The sequence below is a fragment of the Dermacentor albipictus genome, chromosome 2 (genome assembly GCF_038994185.2).
Source record: "Dermacentor albipictus isolate Rhodes 1998 colony chromosome 2, USDA_Dalb.pri_finalv2, whole genome shotgun sequence".
NCBI lineage: Eukaryota > Metazoa > Arthropoda > Arachnida > Ixodida > Ixodidae > Dermacentor > Dermacentor albipictus.
The window spans coordinates 159,195,238-159,202,611 of record NC_091822.1 but is presented as its reverse complement, the minus strand read 5'-3'; positions in this window follow the sequence as shown (position 1 = coordinate 159,202,611).

Genomic DNA, 7,374 nt, shown 5'->3' with positions numbered 1-7,374 from the left:
TCCGGGGCAGCTCAATAAGCGTCCCAGAATTGGTAAGCGGCGCTCGGTCGCCACCGCTATCCACTGAGGAATCGAGGTCCATTGGGGATTCGAACTCGTTTTCATGCGGCAGTGTGCCGTCGGGAGCTGGACGACCTCAACGCCGAGTCATCGCGCAACATGAGCGCTTGGAAATCAATGAGGGGTCTCGTGCATCACGCAGACTCCGGCAGGGGTGGCGCCCGTGCAAGGTATTGGGGACGCCACGTCGAGCAATATACTGTAGCGGATGAACACGGTGTTTTGCGCAATGCAAGGAAGCTGTTCTCGGGACGATGGGGGTGCCCGCTTTTATAAATTGCTATTGCCACAGTGAATGAGTAAAGAGCCGGAAATATCTCTGGTCTAACAATTCTTCCTGTATTCTTCCCGCGCCTTCTCTTTCTGCTTTTGTTTTCTTTATTTCTTTCTTTGACTTCCTTTTTCTGTTTCATTGATGTTCCATTCTAGGGTTTGAGGCAGTAAACATAGCACACCTCTCTACAAATACTGCTTCACTGCCAAGCAGTTGTGCATACCAAGAAGCCAGTACATCACTAGGGGCATGCCAGGAAGGCGGATGAGTGAGGAAACCGACACAAAAAAGAAAAAAAATAATTCGGCAGCATATTGTACTCCTGTAACGCGTGAAGGCGAAAGCCTGCCGCACGCGTGGCAATGCATTAAGTTATGCGATCGGAGGTGTCAAACTTCTTGCAAGACATAACGAGCCGCAGTGTGAAGTAAACGTATGGCGCTGTACGTCGCCCTCTTCAACGACATATGCGAGCACTTAATGCGCCACCAACAGGTTTTTCTATTCCTTTCTTTCTTTCTTTCTTTCTTCCTTTCTTTCTTTCTTTCTATCTTTCTTTTTTTCTTTCTTTCTTTCTTTCTTTTTCGTTCCTTCGTTCGTCCTTCTTTTCTTTCGTTTTCTTTCTTTTTTTCTTTCTTTCGTTTCACCACTCATGTTCAGCTAAGGCATTTTTGCTTGCTTACGCGGGTATGGACCAGTCCTGATGATGATATTTTTCACATCACCAATTTTTTTTTTTTTTATTGCGATGAAGGCTTGCCCTTAAGGCATAATTGTTGGAGCGTATATGTGTATTATATGTGTGCTGTGAGGCCTGTGTTGTGTATGAATTGAAGCAGTGTTTTGTGAAATCTGTTATCATGTATCCAGCGGTCATAGCTGGTTGTCACACTGTAGCGGAGGCCGGCTTGCAGTAGGTGACGCGAGCGTTCCGAACTTAAACCCGTACATGTCCATATTAGGTGGTATGCATCTGATTCCACCACAGGAACGGAGCAGTATGGACACGTAGCACCCAGTGGTAAATGCGACCAGTTCCACCTTGAGACAACAGCCGGTGTAAGGGCCACCCCGGCCCGAAGCCTCCTAAGCACAACTTCCTCCGCCCTAGTAAGGTGAAGGGGGAGGGAGCAGACACACGGTGGGATAAGAGCGCGTGTGTCCTGCCGGAGAACATTTTTACGGGCTCGCAGCGAGTTACGGGGTTGGGGTGGGAGGGGAATAGGTGGAGGATCAGGATTAGGAGGGCAGTGTGCCTGCTGGTCAGCAGCAATGTTGTGAGGGTTCGCTGAATGGCCTTGAATCCAGTGTACCTTGACGCAAGTAGCTGTCTTACTATTCATAGTGTGTATTCTCTCGCAGATTTCCATCGCCTTATCGACCTTCTTGAGTTCCTGCATAGCCGCTAAAGAATCCGTGAAGATGTCTAGTTGCTTGATGGTAGGCAGCTTAGATGTCGCATCTTGCATAGCGTCGTGGATGGCTTGAAGTTCCATTACTAGAGCGCTGGCTTCCGTAGATAAATAGCGCTGGTGGCCGCTGATGAAGTTATGCGTTGTACTCAGGAATGATGTCCTTCCGCCGTCTGGGAGAATGGCAGCATCCGTATAGACTTTGCAGGTGTTAACGCATGATGCAGCGACGATGTTGTGTTCGTCAATAGTACCTGTTGTATCGCTGCGTCGTAACTTCGTTGGCTTATTAGTTGTGATGCTGGTGAATTCCCAGGGAGGCATTGGACAGGGCTGATTGTCAATCCGAGAGCCGCGGTGAAAATGAGCATGCAGCGCAGCGACAGCCGGAATAAGTTGCTTTTTTATTTCACGTGCTTTTTCACGTTGCAAAATTAGCTCTGCAATTGTGTTGAGCTGGGCATGTTCCTGTAGGGCTGGTATCGGAGTGATGCGGGGCAGTGCTGTGATTGTGCGCATAGCATCGCGATTAATCGTCTCCAACTGTGCTAGCTGTGCCAACGTCAGCCGTTGAAATTGTGCTTGATATAAAATTCGTGGCTGCAAGACTGCACGCACCAACCGTCGAGCTACGTCAGTACGAGCTCCAGCTGCTTTTGCTGCAATGCGACGAATAAGGTGAAGTGTTTTTGTCGAACTCTGTCTGGTTTTACGGAGCCAGTGTGCACCACTGCCGGATTGGTGAATATCGAGACCCAGTATGCGGACCTCAGAAGCCTCAGGGATTGTTACTGCGCCGAGTCTAAATGTAAAGGGGTGCTGCGTGATTCTTGTGCGTCCTTTCTTGTTGGCCACCACAACATAGCTTGATTTTTGGGCGGAAATGTCCAATCCTGCTTTCCGAGCGTAGTTGTTCAGCACATCAAGGGCTTCTTGAAGCTGTTGAGTTTGTCTAGATATATCTTTATGCACGGACCACAAAGTGACATCATCTGCATAGATTAAAAACCTCACATCTGGAATCCGATGTAGTTGCCAGGCTAGAGGTATTAGAGCAACGTTGAAGAGAAGAGGAGCCAGAACCGAACCTTGTGGGACTCCTCTGTTCGATGTGAAGTATCCTTCTTGCCTTCCATCTACTCTAATCGCAAATGTGCGATTCTGAAGGAATGAGTAGATGAATCTTATCACCCGCGGTGGAAGTCCCAGGTCGATGAGGTTGGATATAATGATTTCATGGTCTATATTGTCATAAGCTTTCGTTATGTCTGTTGCTACTACCGTGCGCACAGCGTGACTGTGTGGAGAAACCTGTAAAACATCGTCTGATAAGATAGAAAGTCCGTCTTCAGTTCCCAAGTAAGAACGGAATCCAATTTGAGCAGGATGATATTTATCGTGGCGTTCAAGCCACCAGGAAACTCGTGTGGCCAGCATCTTTTCAGCGAGTTTGCAGACAGTTGAGGTTAGTGAAATTGGGCGTAAAGATTGCAGGCTATTTGGAGACTTTCCTGGTTTCGGAATCGCGACAACAATTGAGTGCTTCCAATCAGGTGGAACGTTTCCAGTCTCCCATACTTTATTAATAGCCTGAAGAAGTGCGTCGAGAGCTGCTCCTTCCATGTTCTTGAAAACCTCATAAGGAATACCATCGGGACCAGGTGTTGTTCGTTTCTTAGAAGTTTCAATCGCCGCTATTAGTTCGGCCATGGTGAAAGGGCTGGATATATCGGATATGGAAGTTGTGTCACACTCATCAATTTCGGGGCAGTTTATAGGTGACGCTTGATCGTATTTCGGGAAAAACGCTCTAGCAGCGTGTTCTGCAAATTGATGCGGCGAACTCTGCATCGCTAACCTAACGCTCGCTGCAGGGTCAGGTTGCTTATGACCGCGTTCCATTGACCGGAACGTGCGCCAAAGTGCTCTGTTTCCAATGCCCGATCCAAGATTCTCGCACCACTCATACCATCGTCGTCGAGAAAGTTGCTTTTCGTGCTGACGCGCCTTCGCCGCTATATGGTTAGCACGTGCACGGCTACCTGGTGCATCGGGATTTCTCGACGCATACAATTCTGCCTGACGTCGCTTTGCCCAAAGCTGCAAAAGGGTGAGGTCCGGTTGAGGTTGTTCCTCGTCAACTGTGGTTACAGTTACATTGGGCTCGGTCAGTACTTGGGAGGGAGATCACCAATTTTTTGCTCACTGGACTAAACGCCGCTTTTTTTCTGGTTTGAGCCACTTAGTGAATAAACTTTACTTCTGAGACCAGGCTGTTGATGCCCGAAGGTGGGTGGTCACCATATTCCAGATAGCCGTGACCCTGTGCTGATAGCCGGGACTTCTTCACCAGCCGTAGTAGGTCCTCAGGTTTTGGGCTTGTCAGCTGTGCCTGCCACTGGTCTTGTATTGGTGCTTGGTTAGGCGCTGACCGCGGGTTCCTTTTTTGCATTCCCAGACCATGTGGTGAAGGGTGTTTGATGTATTGCCGAATGAGCCAGTGCAAAAAAAATAATACAATTCGGGCATACCGTAGCTGCCACTAATCGACAAAGTACGCGATAGCGTGCTTTTTGAATTTGAGAGGTAGATGTTTCTCACATAGGTACTATGACGTTAACTCCAACGCACATGCTTTAATCTTTGTGAAGTGAAGCTTTCGTAATGACGCGGTTATGTTAAATGCCACAAATATGTTCCAACTTCTTCACGAAATTTAGCAGTATGGCGATTACCGGGTCCAGTCTAGCATGACAGCGACCCAGTTGCACAACCTCCAGGATAGGACCACTACTGCCGGCGCGCGGTACACAACTCGACAGACGCGCGCGTGGTTGTGCCCTGGGTGAGCTAACTCGCTCTCATCTATCAAGGTGCGATCTCTATCACCCTTATCTCTTGCACACATGCGATTTTGTGCACAACGTGAAGTGCTCGGGGGCGCCATCAACTCGCCTCGAGTTTCTTGGCAGATACCTCCAAAATGGACGAAGTCGGTGTGCAATGCTATAAAGAAATGGGTGACCGATTGTGAGATCGAACGTCTCCCTTTAGATCATGGCAGCCCAAGGTACTAACCATCGGGCCACGATCGGGCGCATGCCTCTCTCGTGCCAAAATAGCTCTTTGATGACTTTTGCGCGTCTGTCAAGTGACAGTGTCTCGCATGCTTCTCTCGTGGCAGCTATAGCTTTGAGACGCTGTGACAGACTGCACTGCCTTCGTAATGGACCCACATTCTTTTCGTCACGGGGACACAATACCTCTAAAGAGGGTGAGGTAAGTCTATAATGCTGTCGCACTAAAAAAGAAACAGCAGAAATTTAGAAAGAAGTAAGTTTCATAGTGCATCGCCTTTTTTTGGAGGGGTGGGGGAGGGGTGTTGATGTAGGTCAGTCCTAAAGGGAGTAACGTGCACAAGCGAGAAAACGATGGAAGAACAGGAAGACAGAAAGAACAAATCAATGAAGGAAACGTGAAATGACGTGACGAAGAGTTTTAAAGGGCTTGGCTGATGAAGTGGTGAGCTGATGTATTTATTGATGACTGACGAATTTACTCCATTTTAATACCAGAGACTCAACTACGTTCAACACGCAGCAACGAATGATCATTCCGTTCATTCCTTCATTCATTTTGCGTACCGAAGATACTTCAGGAGACTCCACCGCGACCGGTACCTCAGTCGAAAATGAAAGTCGTTTGCGGAACGGACAACCGACACCTCACGAATGACGCAACCCGCGGTCCTTTTGCGATGTTCTACAAATCTCGGTACCAGTTAACCATGTGCGGTTAAAAAATGTAGGAACGGCACACGCAGGACATACGTCTAGCTCCGAAACTAAACTGCCGTGTCGCGCTTGTGCGCACGCCGCGAATCACGCACATTCATTCTCTTTTTCCTCTCGCGCTTTCTAATTCTGGAAGCCTCCTATAGTTAATGCCAAGTGATCTCCGTTCACTGGTCACGCAGCAGGAAGTAAAGGGCTGGTTGAAAGCCAAAGACATAGTAGAGTTAGCCGCAAATTTCGAAGACAGCCTGGACATTAGAAGGCAAGGCAATTACCGAGGTGCTGCATCATGAAATCATAATTATAGGCCACAAGCTAAACAGGCCGCAGGGTCGATCTTCAGCCCTAATACTGTGGTGTGTTTTGGCTGTGGACAACGGGGTCACTTTAAAGGAGATTGTGACGCTTCACATGACACTACTGCCAAGAAAGCTGAAGTTTCGCGGGTAAGCTCCCCAGAATTAGAGGTCAGTTAAGAGCCCTGCCACACCACCGCGACACACCGCCTTTGGGAACAACCCACTGACGGGTGACCCGAGAGTCGAGATTTTAGTGGGAGACAAACGCTGCGTCGCACACATTGATTCAGGTGCAGATATCACGGTGATAAGAGCGAATGCGGTATCGACTGAGGTTTTGAGTCAAAGCAGCGGCAGAATAAAGCTAACTGGTGCTTTTGGAACAGGCTGTCACCGCGCACCTAATGTATGTGCCTCTCGGTCTTCCGTGCTCGTCGGGGAGCGCTACTCAGCGTGTGCCATTGATTTGCGCAGTAACTAATCAGTTAACTACCAGCGCGCCAGTTTTACTTGCTCCGGAAGATTACGAATGCCTTCGTCACTGCCGGCAAGATCTAGTAAATGATCTGCTGGAATGTGATTGGGGTATAGACTTTAAAACAAAGGAATTGGGAGCGGAGTTTCGAGCTTGGACTCGGACAGACGCCTTGGTGTTTGAATAAAGCGCTGCCACCGTGCACTCGAATCATCGAGGGGCGCCGACTTCGGCCCTTAAACACCTTCCCTCCTTAACTAGTGTTCAAGCTACCAGAGAACAAAGGGAAAAGAAATTGACTCTCCTTAAGTTGTCGGAAGAGGGTACTACAAAGGTTTACTCTCCAAGAGGCTACCATCCTTTCACAAGTTGGAGCTGGCTCCGCCTATACTCACAAACATGAATGTTTAAGACTGACCCATCTGCATTTTTTTTTCAACCCAGATCTGGTGAGATTAGTGATGTGAAACACTTGGTCTGGCTTTGACCGCACTTGAAAAGGAACGAAAATTGTTGCTTCACGACCCACAAAAGAGGGCTCTTGCACGTGGGGGACTGCAGGACGTGTATATAGTGTTCACGAGGAGGCACCCGGAATAATAATAAAAGGAGCCATGCGCCTTTTCACCACCTTCCTTCGAGACACCCAGTTGATGGACATTTGGCATCAAAACACCCATGCTATCGGCGTAATCGGCGTAAGAGACGCTCAGGCTTAATAACTGACGGTTGAGCACGTCACACTAACTCTTGCTTTTGCAACTGCAGCACCGTTCAGGTTTTTTCGATGCTGTTTCGGAGTGGCATTTTCGACACTGTCCGGTTCCGCTATATTCTTCAATTCGCCGCCTAGACAGCCCTGATTTGCCGTCAGGGCTGCTACGGCCTTTAGGATGGCTCAATGCGCCACCAAGTTTGCTCTGTCCAAATCAAATCAAATCAAATCAAATCTTTATTCAGCATTCTTCCGCGTATGAAAAAAAGATTGCTAAGACAAGAGCAAAAAAGCTACTACAAGCAGCTTGACGAGGCCCTTGCCCCTGTTTGACTGGCAGCGCAA